Here is an 18,348-nt window from a genome sequence, read left to right as displayed (position 1 = left end):
ATGCTCTACCACTGGGCTATGGCCCTTCTTCATTATGTTATGACCCCCACGCCACCCCTGAGAGCTAGGAAGGGGGCTTGCGGCACCACATCCCTATCTGCTCTGCACTATGCTGATAGAAGAATCCGAGAGGCCTGATTCTATACCCAGTTCCAGAAACCCCATGAAAACCCAGCATAAGGTGATGCAATGCTAGGGAGATCTAAGGAAATTTCCTAGCCCAAGTATGGGGAACCTGTGTGGCCCTCCAGATGCTGCTGGTCTACAAGTCCCATCATCCCTGCCCATTTGTCATACTGGTTGGGGCTGATGCAAGTTGGAGTTGAATAACATCTGGAGGGACCCAGACACCCTATCTCCTTGCCCTAGCCAATCCCACACTCCAGTTCTGGGTGGCTTTCATTTTAAACCCTCCTGAATTTCCAAATGCTCTCATTTAACAAGACCCAGACTGAGAGTAAACACCATGGTAACTATGCTATTTCAGCTACAGTCTTTATAAATATACAGTCTTTATAAATATACACATTTAAGTATGAAGAGCCTTTGAAATAAGAAAGAATGTTGCAATTTCCTCACTGGCTTTGACAAAGGTGCTTAGGGTTAAAATGATGTCAGGAGTTTTTGTACTGTTTTAGACTGCAGCCTATCCTCACTTACCTGCAAATAAGCCCCATGGAATTTTTTAAAAATACAATTTTTGTATACTTCTATATCATAAAAAAAATCAAAGCCATTTAAAACAGCCATACATATGTGCAATAAAACCACATAAATATTTAAAATCAGAGATCATAAGCTAACTGTCACAGATTGCCCGCATAAGAAAAGTTTTCAGCAGTCATTTGAAAGTTAAAACAGAAGGCCCCTGCTGAATCTCTGTTGGAAGAGCATTCCACAAGCCTGGGCCAAGGACACTAAAAGTTTGCTGTCAGATGAGATTCACCAACTCGGGGGACAACCAATGACACTTCTGCAGATGATATCAGCTGGAATATTAATGGTTCAGGCGGTTCCTAAGGTACCCTGGACCTAAGTTGTTCAGGGCTTTGTAAATTAATTCAGTGGGAGTTCATCCAATTTGACATGCATAGAATTGCACTATTTAAGGTTTTCTTCAAAGAATCCACGAGAACGAAAGACTTCAGAAACCAGCAAGTCCTAACATATTTTTCCAAAAGCAGCAGCTTCAACTTTTCAAATAGTTATTTTCATCTGGCACCGAACAATTCTATATATGAATGATCAGCAACAGTGTAAGTGAAGACAAATTCCTAAAACATTACAGGAGGGGTAGCCAATAATGTGGTGCCTGCCAGATGCTGTTGGACTCCAACTCCCATCAGCATCAGCCAGCATGGCCAATGGTCAGGGATGTTGGGAGGTGGAGAACATCTGGAGTGTATCACATTGGTTAGCCCTGCATTATAGAAAAGAAAAATTAAAGAGAGATGGTTCATTCTTTCCTGATCTGCATTCTCCATTTTTCTTCTCTGTTACGGACTACAGATTTTACTGATGTGTTCAAGTCAATGTATTACTGCTTGCATATATTTATTGTTGTAACCTGCCCTGGAACTTCAGGGGGAAGGACAGGTTGTTGTTGTTAATAATAATAATAATAATAATATGGAATGCCTTGGCATAGTGATAATTTGTAAGCTATGCTAAATGAAAAAGGGTGCTACTTCCATTTTGCTCTGTTCACTGTGCTCTGTTCATACATGACTTAAAACATAAGCCACCAAAAAGGTTTCATACAGGTGAGAATTTCCAGTCTGTGATGAAATTGGTTACAGTTGATTTCTGCCTCTCACAATTTAGCCAGCTGATTTTAGATGCTGCCTTCTTTTCCGAGTGTTAATTACTGCTGGGACAAAGTAATCAGCTTGTTAGGGTTGTCAGCTTGTCAAAAATCATGTTAATTTCATGGAGGCTTTGTCATTTTTTACTCCCTCTTGCAATTTCACTTCAGTCATCTCTCTGCTCTTAGCAGTGCACATTCTTCTTAAAAGGAAAGCACAAATAGAGTGATAGTGCTTCGGGGGGGCAGACTTCTTTTGAAGAGGGGCTCAGCAGATGCAGTGCTGGAGAAAAAATGGTAACCCCAAATGGTTATTGTTCTGTTTGTTTTATCAAAGTGGCATCAATTTGTTCAGAAATAGGGGAAAGGAGACTAATAACTTCAGAGGGAAATGCATATTAGAGCAGCTTTTACACCAATACCATGGAAAGGCGTTGTTGGAATCCCCAATACACTATCTTATGGGAAACTTTGGGGAAACTATAGAAGTTCTTTCAGCTTGGAAGTAGAGAATGGGGATTGGCCAGGGTTATCCCCTTTTTGACAAGCTCCTTCCTCTTTGTTGCCATCTGTGTTTAACAAAATATCGACAGACCGAACATGCCCCTGAATCTCAGTTTCTAAGGTTAAACAGTTACCTTAAAAATTCTGCTTGTGGACTTTGTGAGACATCTGGAAGTCCACTGCTGGAAAATAAGATGTTGGACTAGAACAGGAGTAGGGAACCTCTGGCTCATGGACCTAATTAGGACCACGAGGCTGTTTTCCCTAAGCCAAGCCCGCCTATCCTGGACCTGGCACTTTATGCGATATCAGGTTGGAGGCAGGTAAAGGCGTGGCATTCACTTTGATGTGTGTTTCCCAGCAGTTTCAGTAGAAACTGCTGGGAAACACACTTCAAATGTATTGTTGTCACCTGACATCATAATGACATCAGGTGATTGACAGGTGGGCCCTGGGCCACTCGATGGACCCTGGGCCTGATCAGAAAGACCTTTTCTTAGGTTAACAGAAAAGGCCTAGGGATGAAGATTTATGTGTTTACTGTATAGGGAAGGGACAGACAACACCCTGCAGATGTTGGACTATAACTCCCATTATCTCAGACCATTGGCAGTGCTGGCTGGGGCTAGGGGTAGAAAGATCTGCCAGTTTTGGTTCTCTCAGATTCTCATTTTTCCAATCTTTAATTGTTCTCCACAATTTTGCAGCAATTTGTGATTTTTTTTTAAAAAAAATCTTGATGAAAACTCTTTAGCATTTTAGTGAGAATGTCTCCTGATACACACATTTTGTAGGCAGTTTTGACTAATGTACACATTTTTGTAAGCAATTTCTTTTCTTGTCATATAATGCATTTTTGTATGTTACTTTCAGCCGTATATTCATTTTTATGCACACTTTCCCCTAACATATGCATTTTTGTTAACATTGTTTCATTGACAAACTGCCTTGCAAAATTCAAATGAGTGCAAATTTCAAAGGATGGCTGTGTTTCAGTTCTCAAACTGTTTCAGAAAGTGCAAATTTGATAGATTTGGCTTGAAATGTGAACTGAATCAAATTTCTCGCCCATCCCTAGCTGGGGCTGATGGCCACATCTAGAAAGCCATAGGTTCCCTACCTGATGTATAGGATGTATTTCTTTCTTTTATGCAAGATAATGGGGAATTATATGCAAATTTAAAGAAATGACATTCTATACATTCCACAAATAAATTATCTTATACAGTTTTATTGGATTTCAGGAAGTTGGCAGACTAAAGTCATTTTTAAGTTACCAATGGATTTATGATGTAATTATTTTCCAGCAGTTGTACTACAATTCCCATCATCCCTGATCATTGGCCATGCTGTCTGGGGCTGATCAGAGCTGAAATCCAGCAACTTCTGGAAGGCCAGAGGTTCCCATCCACTGCCCAGTTTTGAGGCTTGTTCTCAGAATCTCAATCGTCTTCAGAAACTACTCTCCATTTAAAGTTCATGGCAACTATATCTAACATTTTCACTCTCTACTCACATTTTAAAAAGCAGCCACAGATTTTTTATTCTCCACATGCCTTGGATTCATTCTTGATTCTCTTTTCCCACCTAAATTGTTTAAATGGAAGTGTTCACTGGCATTGCATTATTTTTATGTATCTAGCACCCACTGGTGAATTAGGTGAAAGGGTATTATAGAAGTAAAAAAGTATGTTGTAGCTAAATATAAGTACATAAAAAGTGCTGCTTTGACTGATCTTGTATAATTATACAGCCACAACAGTGGCTGTATACTATAGCCAGTGTGGATTTTTCACATTCCGCAATGTTAAATTGAAAATACCCCCATGCCATTCTTATGCTTCCCATAAGCTCATTTCAAAACAAAACCTTACAAAACATATAGTACTGAACTCAGAAATGCTTGCTTAACAAACCTCTCAATTTTCATGGCGATGCACAAAACAGTCAGAGAGAATCGAGAGTTCAAAGTCTAAAAAGAGAGAGAAAAACCTCAGAGCCCTTTTGGACTTTTTTCTCTGAGAGTTCTCATAACCTGTTGAAATTCATTAGAAATCAGCCATGTTCACAGAGTACCTGTAATCCTAATACTGACCTTGCCCCATACTCTGACCTTCATCTTCTGCAGTTTAAAAGTTAAAAAAATGTCTGGCTGATTTTTAATTAATTTAAGAAGTATTGGCTGGAAGCCTATGATAACGCGGGACATGCTAAGTAAGAACCAACTGTCAGTGTTCTAAAAGCCTCACAGCTGCTGGACTTGCCTAATCAGGGGGCCACACCCACACCAGACTTTGATTTCACTTGAGACAGTCATGGCTTCCCTCAGGGAATCCTGGGAAGTGTAGTTTGTGAAGGGTGCTGAGAGGAAACTGCTATTCCACTGACAGAGCTTCAGTGGCCAGACTGGTTGAACAGTCAGCCACTCTGATTGAAGGTCTGTGAGGGGAACAATGCATCTCCTAGTAACTCTCAGCACTCTTCACTAACTACACTTCCCAGGATTCTTTGAGAGAAGCCATGGCAGTCCAAGGTGAACTAAAGGCCTGGTGTGGTTGTGGCCAGGGACAGCTTTGGTTTAAATTTGGGTGGGAGGCTACACGTGCCTGTTGTAGAATAAAAAGGTGAGGGAAATGCTGAAAAGCAATGATACTGTTCACAATGGTTTCCTTTTGCTCTCTGGTATCTTTTTGGCACCTTTTGAAGACTTTTCCTCTTTTAACAAGCCTTTTAAGTTGAGACCTATCCCAGTCTGTGTCTGTGTTAGAATTGCTTTTAATATGCTTTCTTTAATACTGTTTTTAACCCTTTTTTAAAAGCTTTAAAAAATGTTTTAACGTTGTTTTGTTTTAATGTATTTTAAGGTCTTTTAATGATGTTTTAAAGTGTTTTTATTGTTTCTGTTTGCTGCCCTGGGCTACTGCTGGGAGGAAGGGTGGGATATAAATCAAACAGTAAATAAATAAATAAAGGAAAGGGGCTTCCCTTCTGCCCAATCTCCTCCCCATCCCCCTCCACTCCCTGCCCTGCCCCTCCCCCAGGTCAGTGTTGGACTACGACCTGGGAGACCAGGATTCGAATCCCTACACAGCCATGAAGCTCACTGGGCGACTTTGGGCCAGTCACTACCTCTCAGCCCCAGAGGAAGCAATGGTAAAACCACCTCTGAATACCGTTCACCATGAAAACCACTCACCATATGCTCAGAGGCATATGTTACCAAATTCTTCCAAGCTACACAGCAAGTGGATTGGACTGTGAAAGACCAACCCAAATTGTGTAGGGCAGTCCAATATCTCAGAGAGGAGGTCAGGTCTCCTGTTCCCTTGTGCATTCACTATAGCTGCCCAATTTCCCTTCTTTTTAAAGTTTGATAGAAATATCTGTGGGCTATAGGTATGTTCTTAAACCGCAAGGTTTTTTGCCTATTAGTGAATATTATACATTGCTGGTTCTCTGGACCAGGGTTGTCATATTGCAGAAACATGTGATCAGCAGACTCATGAGATGAGTCTGGTTCTGGACTGTACCATTTCAGATTGCAGGTGGGGGACTGAATGGTAGAATGTTTCTGTTTTGTAAAATGAATTTTTGCACATATATATGTTGGCATGTCGGGGTGATCGGTTAATCCTTTCCCCAACATGTTAGTTTTATTTACTGAAGTGGTTTTATACGAGGGAGTCGTGCTACAGTTCAACAACAGATTCATTAAGTGATCCCATGGATTGTCTATCTGATCTTCTATATCAGGGGTAGCTAAGTTGTGGCAGTCCAGATGTTTTTGGACTCGGATTCCCATCAGTTCCAGCCAGCACTGTCAATTGTCAGGGATGATGGGAGCTGAAGTCCAACAACAGCTCGAAGGCCACTCATTCCCCATCCCCACCCTATTATTATTCCCCTAAGCATCTGTTGATATGGAGATCATGTTATGTGACTGTCAGCCGGGAATCAGTCAGCTGTTACCTACGAGCTAAATGCAGGGGTGACTCCTTCATATTTATACACAATTATAGCTGCTTAATAATGATGAATAAATGCATCTCTATCTGTTTTCCAGCCTGGCTGAAATATCTCATTTTAAATTTGCTTAGCCTGTACCTGACCTTAAAAGTGTAATTTTAGTAATGATGACAAATTACATTTCATGCTGTATATAACCACGTTAAGAAAAAAGAACTTATCCTTTTCTCAAATGGTGCTGAAGCTTTCTTCAAAACCCTTTCATTGAAAAAACAGAATTTTGTATTAAAAATTAATATTTCTCATTATACATTTGCCTGGCTTAATTGTTCTGTAATTCTGAGCTATGAATGTTTTAGTCCTTGGTAATTGTTAATTTTTGAATATATTCAGTATTGATTTTAGAGCCGAGATATTTAAGCATCATCACCTTTTCCTCCATATGCGATACTTTAACAGGCTTAAAATGAGAAACTTAAATTAACTCCCTTTCAATCTTGGTTCAAGGATTTACTCAGTCAGAATAATTTCATTAAAATCCAAAACTATCCTCATAAATGCATAAGGGCAGGCAGATGATTCTTTATAACACATAATGCCGTCAGCTTCCTGAAATGGCTGTTTTTTATATGCAAAACTTTACGTAAGCTTAGTTTGTATTCTTCTGGTAGATAGTGACGGCTAAGTAAACTACTGGATTACTTCTCTGAAAATTAATTAGCCAACAATTAAAATCTCAGTGGTTCTTTCAATATCGAAACCCAGCCTCTTCTATCAAGGGAGAAAGATAAAGAATGAAGAAATGCAAAGCACAAACGTTTGGAAGAATATGGGAAATACTTCGAAAAGGACAGCAAATGCAATCTATTTAGCTATATGAAGAACAGTAGTGAATGTTGTTTTTAATATATTTTCATTATGCAGCCAGATTTATCAAGTTCTTCTGGAAAATGAGGGGTGGAATCTATTATAGAAATAAATGCAGAATGCAATTAATGTTCTTCAGGTTTTTTTTTTTTATATCATCCTCCCACACTTACTTTTATTAATCTTCAAAGAACCCTAACCAAGCATGCAGTAAATAGATACAAGAAAGCACCTAATAATTAGTTAATGTACAAAAGTTATAATTCTTACATAAAGAAATCAATCAAATCAGAGTTTTCATTGTCTCTACAGGACATATGGAGAACACAGTAACTTGCTGCTACTTTATACTGAATGAGGCACTATAATTTTTGTGCTAAGCCCCAACAATAAATAATAATCCATTTCCTTTCTAAAAATTGATACTCGGTTATATATAATAAGACTGATCTAGCAAAGATGATTCACACATGGAACATTTAGAAGTATTTAGTTTTCTGCTGGATTGGAAACCATACATATAGAAGGCTGTTTGACTCTATAATTCTTCAACACTTTGCTTTGATGGGTACCTGGAGCTTTCAAGAGCAAGGTCTGCCCCATTTACTTCAATGGGAGACAGAAGGCATCTATGACCTTCTTCTAGGTCTCTTAACAGCTTTCAGATCCCTCAACCATCGTATGCTTCTGGACTGCCTGAGTAGTTTGTGGATAAGAAACACTGCTTTGACTTTGTGATCCTCCATGAAAGTCCCAGTGAACAAAAAAAGGGAGGGGAATGGTTCTTTGTATAATATACCCCTTTTGTCTTTCTGATCAGACAAAAGGCCTATAGTCTAGTATTCTGTTCTCACAGTGACCAACCAGATACCTATGGAGAGACTATTAGGACGATATGAGTGCTCATGTTTCCCAGTAATGTATGAAGTGGGTATATACATGCATAAACTGAAATAGATGGACAAGCCATATGGGTATAAAGATACCACATTTATGCAATGCTTGGGCCAGATTTTCCTTCTTATTTGGTTGTGGCTTGTTGTTATGTGCCTTTAAGTTGATTCCGACTTATGGTGATGCTATGAATCAGCGACCTCCAACAGCATCTGTTATAAGCCACCCTGTTCAGATCTTGTAAGTTCAGGTCTGTGGCTTCCTTTATGGAATCAATCCATCTCTTGTTTGGTCTTCCTTTTTTCTACTTCCTTCTGTTTTCCCCAACATTATTGTCTTTTCTAATGAATCATGTCTTCTCATGATGTGTCCAAAGTATGATAACCTCAGTTTCATCATTTTAGCTTCTAGAGATAGTTCTGGTTTAATTTGTTCTAACACCCAATTATTTGTCTTTTTCGCAGTCCATGGTATCTGCAAGGTTCTCCTCCAGCACCACATTTTTCTCTTATCTGCTTTTTTCACTGTTCAACTTTCACATCCACACATAGAGATTGGGAATACCATGGTCTGAATGATCCTGACTTTAGTGTTTGGTGATACATCTTTGCATCTGAGGACCTTTTCTAGTTCCCTCATAGCTGCCCTCCCCAGTCCTAGCCTTCTTCTGATTTCTTGACTATTGTCTCCATTTTGGTTAATGACTGTGCTGAGATATTGATAATCCTTGACAAGTTCAATATTTCAATCCAGAAAAATCTGAGCCCCCAATTTTGATATCTGGGTATCAATCTTCCCCCTTACATGCACACTTGAGAGATGGCCAAACAATAGACAAAATCAGTACAAAGAGATTATTAACATAATCTAGTGGCTCAGAACCCCAATACCTCAAGGACTGCCTCTTCCAGCATAAATCAACTCAGGCTCTACATCATATGAGGCCCTTCTCCATATGGCCTGTCCAATGGAGATGCAAAGAGTAGGAACACCAGAATGGGCCTTTTTAGTGGTGGCTTCTTGCTTGTGATATAGATCCTCCGTGGCACAGAGTGGTAAGCAGCGGTAATGCGGCCAAAGCTCTGCTCACGGTCGGAGTTCGATTCCAACGAAAGGAGGAAGTCGAATCTCCAGTAAAAGGGGTCGAGGTCCACTCAGCCTTCCATCCATCCATGGTCGGTAAAATGAGTACCTGGCATACACTGGGGGGTAAAGAAAGGCCGGGGAAGGAACTGGCAAACCCACCCCATATATATGGTCTGCCTTGTAAACGTCGCAAGACGTCACCCTAAGAGTCGGAAATGACTCGCACTACAAGTGTGGAGACACCTTTACCTTTACCTCTTGCTTGTGGAATGTTCTCTCCAGGTAGGCACACCTGGTGCCTTCATTACCTATTTTAAGTTGCCAGGAAAAAAAAAATTCACTCAAGCAATTGGCCCTGAATTTGGAGGATAATCAGGTATATTTGTAGTCTCTTTTTCTTAATCTTTTTGTGAGGTGGGTTGTGTTAGACCTGTCTTATATATATGTATTATAGATATACTTTTAGGTTTATATTTTGTTGTGTTTTTTTATACTTGGTTTTAAAATTTGTATCTCTTTGTAAGTTACTTTGGTAACTTGACATGAAAAAATAGACTAATAAATGCAAATAACAACATAGGTAAAACCACAAAGATATTCCCAAGTTCAAAATTGCACAGTTCCTCTCATGGTCTAGATGCGCCAATGAAAGTCATTTGACCTTACCCACAGTTAATTCTGGGATGCTGTTAGTGAAGTGGGATCCTTCCATGCTCCACTAAGCTGCAAACAAATGAGAGCACTGCAGCAGGTTGCATTAGCAATTTGTGTGCATTGCACTTCTTCAGCGTACAGATGGCAGGAGAAAATTTCTGATCCAATCAGCAGGTGGCAGAAAAAAAGCAGTTGTTCCATTCAATCTCTGCAGTTTTAGCCAATGAGATGCACAAAACAAGATCTGCTCATTTAGCTCACAAACCTCCCATCCTAGTAGTGATTTCACCCAGGAAAAGCTGACACTACTTATTTGTGACTTCAGGCAATAGGAATTGCAGGATAGGATCTCTACTGCAAGGCACAGCAAATCTTTGTCTCAAGTATTCAACACAGGAATAGTTCAGCATTTATGTACCTGTTTGCAGCAAGATCTAACAACAACTAACTAGTGCTCTAGTCTACACACCAGAAAAGGAGTAATTTTCAGTCTCAGTCTCTTTTTTTTTACTAGAGATGCACCTCAGTGTTTCCCACTGCCACTTCTGCTCAGGGTAACTCAGCACACAGACAGTTCATTATTAAGGGGGGTTGGGGAAGCACCAGTGTTCCAAGTATCAGTTTGTTAATTAACATATTTAAATAGTTACAGTTAAGCATATGTTGTAGCTGTACCCAACATATAATAAATAATAAAATAAAATTTTATTTATGAGTCGCCTATCTGGCCGAATTAACGGCCACTCTAGGCGACGTACATTAATACAATAAAATACAATATACAATCAATAAGACCATCATTCATCATGCAAAATGCACTAGGCACTATAGTAAAAAAATTCCTTTGTAAAAAAAGTTCCTTTTAGAAATGCAAGAGCGTTTCAGCTTGTGGATTCAAGCCTTCATCAGGGGAGAAGTTAACTCTTCAACAACATATAGAGACCAACTTTCACTGTTGCATTTCTAAAAGGAACTTTTTTTACAAAGGAATTTTTTAACTATAGTGCCTTGGTGCACAGAATAAAGTTTCATCCCTTGAGCATTCTGGTTTTTTGACCTCTTACTTTTCTCCCTCCAGTGAATGCTTCACACTTTTGTTTTGCCATTGGAAAAATGAGAAACCTACAGAAATTGACAGATGCTTCCATCTCTAGATGTAGCTCAGTGGTAGGGTATATGCCTTGCCTGTAGAAAGTCTCATATCCAATATGGCAGATTTCATTATAGAAAAATCTCAGGTAACAGGGCAGGACAGACCCATGTCTGAATCTTTGGAGAGTGCTGCCAGTCAGTACTGCAGTAGACAGTAGTACATTCACCTACCCAGGATAGAGAGACCAATGGTCTGACTCACTATAAGGCAGCTGTATGGGTTTAAAGCACTTATATCCCTTAACTATTATCTGTTTTGGCTTCTGTTGCAAAACGCGCTAACTTTGACAAACATGATTGTACTTGTCATGATGCTGGCAACACTTTGCTTACTTAGCAGGAAGTGGAGGGGAGTCTGCACTCTGAAATATTGGCATCGGTCTAGAAATGCAATCACAGCTAGTTATTGATTTGAAACTACCAGGGAGATATAATAATTTTCTCTTTTCAGCAGAAAAAGATCATGAAGTTATACACAGAATTTCTCACTAATGTGAATCAAGACCCCCTTCCTGTTACAGTGGAGGAAGTCTAAGTGTCACACTGAATTGTAAAATGGATTCATTAAGCCCCCTAGGTGGATGCATCCATAGTTATCCAAACACTGTCACACTGAAATGTAATGGAATGCCTTAGGTTTCCATTGACCTAGAAGCAACCCTAATTTGCATGCATACTTAATGAAATAAGAACAGCATCAACATTCATTGCTAATTTTATATCCAAAATTAGTTCAAATGATGTTAACTTTTGGAAGCAAACCTAGACAGACCAGGAAATTCATAGGTAGGGTTAGAAATGGATATTATGTTTCCTTTTCCGTGTCTGAATACCAGTGGTGCAGCGGTAAATTTTGAAGTGCAGGAACTCATCATGATAGCTCCTGTAGCCATGCCTGCAGGGAGTATCGATCCATTACAATGCTTACTTAGCGAGAGAGAGAGAGAGAGAGAGAGAGCAGCAGTACATAGCATTATATCCAATTTATTATTATCAGGATGATTACAATCCTATGCATAGTTTCCTGAGAGTAAGCTTCATTAAGATGTCAATGGTGGTTATTTCTGACTACATAGATTCAGTTTGTAAAACACAATGGGCTTTAATAAGAGATCTTCAGCCAGGTGAAATGCAACCTTTAGCTTTTAATTAGAAACACAAAGAAGTGTTACCATTTAAACTGCTAGCCTGAAGTTGGAACCCCATGAAAGAAAAGGAAAGAAACATCCAGCCTCTGATTGTTTTCCTCATTTCCTGCCTCCCTTTATGCTAATCTTTCTCAAACATGCAGAAAGCCTTATTATTATCTCATTCACTCGGCAGAGCAAGAAGGACCTGTCAAGTAATCCAGGGCTTTGGCAGATAACATCATTGCTCTTGCTCTGAAAAAAGTCCCTGAGCTCTCCCATATTTCTCCTCAACAACGTTACTAGTTAAGACACACCAGAATTATAGCGCACTGGAAGTTTTAAGGTTTTTAAATTTACAATCTGTTAAAAATGTGCAGACCATAAAAACCCCTCCTTTCCAGGGAAACACATTCTTGTAAGTTTAGTTGAGAAACAATGCTATAGAAGAATGACATTTGCTGCCTCCTGTCTCTTTTCATCTTGCCATCTCATTAATTTGGGTTCAGCCCATCCCCTGTATGTTTTACTCCACATGTATCTGCTTTACAGAGCTAATAAAGTGGGCTCTTGCCTCTGAAAGCTCATGACACCAAAAGCCATTAAAAACATGGAAATTGGTTTGGGTACACAAATATAGAAGCTTTAATCTGCTATTGAACTTGACATAATTATTTTTAATGTGAGGTTTATTCATACCCTTTTCTCTCTGCATTAAGTCGCAAGCGACACTATCAGTGTGCACTGAAGAGCTTATTACAGGGAAGAGGGTGTATGGAAGGTCTTTCATTTCCTTTCTAACTATGGGCACCCCTAACCTTTATCAAAATACTTTAAATCACTGCTTTTGGATTCAAGGTTCTCCCTTATGAGTAGACATGTCTATTTTGGGTGACTTGGAGACAAGATCACACCATCATTACTTTTTGTTTATTTATTTATTATTTTATTATTTCAATTTATATACCGCCCTCAGCAGAGTAGCTCTCAGGGCGGTGAACAAACAAGATAAAATACAATATATCATAATAAAAATCATAAAAACATATACAAACAAACAGCAAAAAACACTACAAAAACACAATACGACAAAAATTAAAAATACAGATTAAAAGATTAAAATGGTTAAGAAAATTAAAATGCCTGGGAGCATAAAAAGGTCTTTACCTGGCGCCGAAAAGATAAAAGTGTAGGCGCCAGGCATACCTCTTCGGGGAGGCTGTTCCACAACTCAGGGGCCACCACAGAAAAGGCCCTAGATCTAGTAACCACCCTCCGGGCTTCCCAATGGGTTGGTACCCGGAGGAGGGCCTTAGATTCTGAATGAAGTGAACGGGTAGGTTCGTATCGAGAGAGGCGTTCCACAAGTTATTGAGGTCCCACGCCGTGTAAGGCTTTATAGGTAAGAACCAGCACCTTGAATCTCGCCCGGAAGCAAATATGAAGCCAGTGCAGACGCGCCAAGACAGGTGTTATATGCGAAGACCGACTGGTCCTCGTCAGTAGTCTGGCATGCAGTTTCCCTGCATTTACTGTTTTGTTCTACTCTACTGTTTAATTATAGTTTCATATTGTTTTGTTGCATACTTCCCTGAGGCTAGGCAAGGTGGTAAACATATTTTGAATAAGTAATTCAGTAATTAAAGCTGAAATCCTAAACACACACATACTGAAGACTAGGCAATTGAATACAGTAAGACCTGCTTATGAGTAAACATACATAGGATTGCTCTGTGCATCCCGCACTGGCCTGATCCTTCAGTTTAGGCCTCCTGCTGAGAGAACTGAGGATGTCCACTGACATATCAGCCTTAAGGGGCAGGCTATAGCCTGAACCATGAGAATTAGTCTCTGGGTGCCTAAGTTGTGGCCCTTTAGATATTGTTGGATTCCACCCCATCTGCCACAGCTTGCATGACCAGAGATGATGGGAGTTGTAGTCCAAGAATTTCTGGATGGGGACAGATCAGCTACCCCGGACTAAGGCATTGGTTGTTGTATAAGGATTTCCACAGTATCCAGGCAGTGTTGGGTTAGAAAGGCTCTGAAGATGTATAGGCGTGCTGTTTACAGCAGAGCTTGGCAAAGTTACTTTTTTGAACTACAACTCCCATCAGCCCAATCCAGTGGACATGCTGGCTGGGGCTGATGGGAGTTGTGGTTTTAAAAAAGTAACTTTTCCAAGCTCTGGTTTACAGTTCTGTCCTATCTTATTTGGCTCCTATACAGCTGAGGACAAGGCAAAGGCAAGATCAGGTCTCCAGTTATTCAGGCCAGTGAGCAAAACTAACCTGAATGTTTTTATAGGACTCAAGGACTATCACCTGGCTTGTTTTATTCAGGCGAATTTGTATCCTGTCCAGATCAGGTTGAAGCAGAACGGATCGGCTAGTCCTGAACTGATTTGTAGAGATTTGTTCAGATCTATAGCTCAAAACAGTTTCTAATATACCCAAACAGGGTGCCTCTGAAATGGAGCAATTGCAACACCAAATAAGGAGAACATCAGGGTGGGGCAACAGGCAGGAAGGTTAGAATGCTATCACCCACCCAACACTCTCCAATCACAGTGCTTGAAAGGGGTGAAGTCTTAAAATTCAGTACGGGGCAAGGTCAGTAATAGGATTATAGGTACTCTGCAAACATGGCTGATTTTTAATGAATTTTAACAGATTATGAGAACTCTGACAGAAAGAAGTCCCAAAGGAGTCTGTTTTTTCTCTCTCTCTTTATACTTGGAACCCTCGATTCTTTCGGACTGTTGTGTGTATCACCATGAAAAATTAGAGGGTTGTTAAGCAAGCTTTTATGAGTTCAAGACTATAAATTTTGTAAGGTTTTGTTTTGAAATGAGCTTATGGGAAGCATCAGAATGGCATGGGGGTATTTTCAATTTAACACTGTGTAATGTGAAAAAATCCATGCTGACTATAGTATACAGCCACTCACCTGGCTGTATAATTTGGTTTTTATGATGATTTATGTTAATGTTAAGATGTTAGTGTTTCAGTTGGCTTCTTTTAAATGTTTTGAAAATGTGTAGTTTTTTTACAACACTGTAAGCCACTTAGAGGTTTTTTTCAAATATAAAGCAGTATACAAATGAAACAAACAAATAAATAAAGCAGGACTGCAAAGGACAATCCCTACTGAAAGTGGAGTTTGCAGTGCTGATGCCAATGTTGCTTTCAGCAGGGATTGGCTGCAGCCATCCCAGTTGGGGCTTGCTCTCTGTGCTAGTCAGCTAACTGGCACCAACAGTAAGTCCCTGCTTTCAGCAGGGATTGTCTGCACTAGGATGTTCCTGATCCAGAACTCTCTAGAGCAGCTGATCCCAGCTGCGATTGCTTTCAGTGCCAATCAGCTGATCAGTGCTGACAGCAAACCCTGCTTGCCAAGAAACAATTGAGAGCACACTTTAAGGCTCTCAATTGTTCCTTTGCAGCCACATCTTTAGCTCCCCACACCTGATGTCACATGGTGTTGGACAGTTGGACATGGCTTGGGAAAACCTCTGCAAGGCCTAATTTGGTTCACAGATCAAAGGTTCCCCATGCCTGGAAAAGAAAATACAGAGTTAAATGTATTTGATCTGAGCTGTTGTAAAGAAGCTTCTTTTGTTCCCGATTCAGAGCCATACAAGGACAGCATTGGTAGGAGACTAGCAGGACTCCTATCTAAGGCTGTGCATGGACCACCACCACCACCCTGATCTGATTTGTGGCTCCAATTTGTAAATACAGATCAGGCCTGATCCAGTATGGACAGATTCAGACCCGATCTGATCTGATCCAATCACAATCCTGATATTACAAATTTCCAGAAATCCCATTGACATGCATTGCAAAACCAAAATAGCCATAACTTTTTTGTTTTTTGACTTTGTTGTTATGTGACTTCAGGTTGATTACGACTTATGGCAACCCTATGAATCAGTGACCACCATTAGCATCTGTCATGAACCACCCTGTTCAGATCTTGTAAGTTCAAGCCTGTGGCTTCCTTTATGGAATCAATCCATCTCTTGTTTGGCCTTCCTCTTTTTCTACTGTTTTTCCCAGCATTATTGTATTTTCTAGTGAATCATGTCTTCTCATTATGTGTCTAAAGTATGATAACCTCAGTTGCATCATGTTAGCTTCTAGCAATAGTTCCGGTTTAATTTGTTCTAACACCCAATTATTTGTCTTTTTCATAGTCCATGGTATGAGCAAATGAAATTTGGAAACGTGGTAGCTGTTATATAGCGGATTAAACCTGCCAAGTTGCAGTTGCATGGCTCTAGGGGTTTTCATGTTAGCCACTTTAAATTTTAAAATGTTTTGAAATTAAAACAGACATAACACATTTGTTTTTTCACACAGATACATGAAATTTGGTGACATGGTAGCCTCTATAGAGGGGATTAACCTGCTTGATTTCAGGTGGGTAGCTTTAGGGGATTTCATGCTAACCAACCTTTAAAGTTTGCTTTTTCTAAAAAAAAATAATTTTGTTTTTGGTAAAACAAGACTGAGTGCGCAGTCATACCATACTCCTGTGTTTCCCCTGTTCCTTCCTTCAAGATTCTGAAACAATTCTGAGGATTTTTAAAAATTAGATTTGCAATACTAGATACTGATATGTCGGTAGCATCAGTCAGGCACAGGCTGGCGGCACCATTGAGATAATATGCGTAGAGGAATATGAAATTTGGGGACATGGTAGCCCCTATAGAGAGGATTAGTCATGTCAAATTTCAGGTGGGTAGCTCCAGAGGTTTTCATACTAATCACCTTCAAATTTCCTTTTTCCAAGAAAGATTTTTTTAAAAAAGACCTTGTCATATAGGGAGCAGATTGTCAACAGCAGTAGTGAGTGAGGAAAAAAATTAAAATGCTATTTAATATTAATAATATTCACTGTGGTTAGCAATGGAAAGTAGTAGTAGTAGTAGTAGTAGTAGTAGTAGTAGTAGTAGTAGTAATTCTTAACTCAGAATACTGGCTAATATGCCACAAGGTTTGGCCAGCTGGCTAATAATATTAATTAAGAAATGTGTAACTACACAAGCTGGCTACTTTTTATGTTTGTGGGTAGCAACTGGAAAATAATGATGATGATGATGATGATCATGATGAATTCAGAAAGCTGTGTCTAAATGTGTCCACAAGGTTTAATAATAATTCTTAGCAATGAGAATAGAACAAAATTTTAAAAACAGACAACAAATATGTATACACACACACACACACACACACACATATATGAATGTAATTGTGATTAACCAAACAGAGGTTTTTATTGTATTAACAAAACGTTTCAGCTTCCGCCTTCATCAGCTGATAACATACATATATATATAAGGGTGAGACTGGAATTGTTTGGGAAAGAACTCAAAACATATACAAGCTGAACAAATGTCACAAAACCCCTCCAAACATTTCTAAGAGACAAAACTCTACACAAACTACACTTCCCAGGATTCTTTGGGGGAAGCCATGAGTGTCTAAAGCAGCCTTTCCCAACCAGTGTGCCTCCAGATGTTGTTGGACCACAACTCCCATCAGCCTCAGCCAGCATTGCCAATGGTCAGGAAAGATGGGAATTGTGGTCCAACAACATCTGGAGGCACACTGGTTTGGAAAGGCTGGTCTAAAGTGAAATAAAGGTCTGGTGTGGGTGTGGCCCCCGATTAGGCAAGCCCAGCAGTTGTAAGTCTGGCTTTTAGAACACTGACAGTTGGTTCATACTGAGCATACCCAGCTTATCATTGAATTCAATGCAAAATCTCTTAAATTAATTAAAAATCAGCCAGGCACTTTTTTTTTACTTTTAAACTGCAAAAGATGAAGATACCTTCCACTATTTGGGAAAGGAAGCTAAATACAGTAGTTAAATATACCTCATGGGCTCATTGCATAGCTTCTTTTCATGTTTAGCATCATGATAGATTGCAGGATGAAACACACGTAATGGTAGTTTCCATTAAAAAAAATATTGAAGCTGAATGTTTGTCAAGGGTTCTGCTGACAAAATGATACTATAATAACTTCTGTGGGCAAGCACAGAACTATTTCTTCATTCATTATTAAAGTTCTTCTCCCAGTTCAGTCAATGTTATTCTCTTTTTAGATGTTTAGCAATTAAAGGACAACTAGCCATACCACAAGAATGCACATAGATGCCTTTATGACTAATTTGCCAGAAAGTGAATTGGCCAGTGTGACTTTGTTAGCTGGAGATTGCCGGGAACAAATTCTGGATTCTAGTGGTCTTTTGATAATGTTTTGATAATTTTATTGAATTCTGCTT

This window comes from Rhineura floridana, chromosome 7 (genome assembly GCF_030035675.1).
Source record: "Rhineura floridana isolate rRhiFlo1 chromosome 7, rRhiFlo1.hap2, whole genome shotgun sequence".
NCBI lineage: Eukaryota > Metazoa > Chordata > Lepidosauria > Squamata > Rhineuridae > Rhineura > Rhineura floridana.
Note: the sequence above shows the minus strand (reverse complement) of the source record.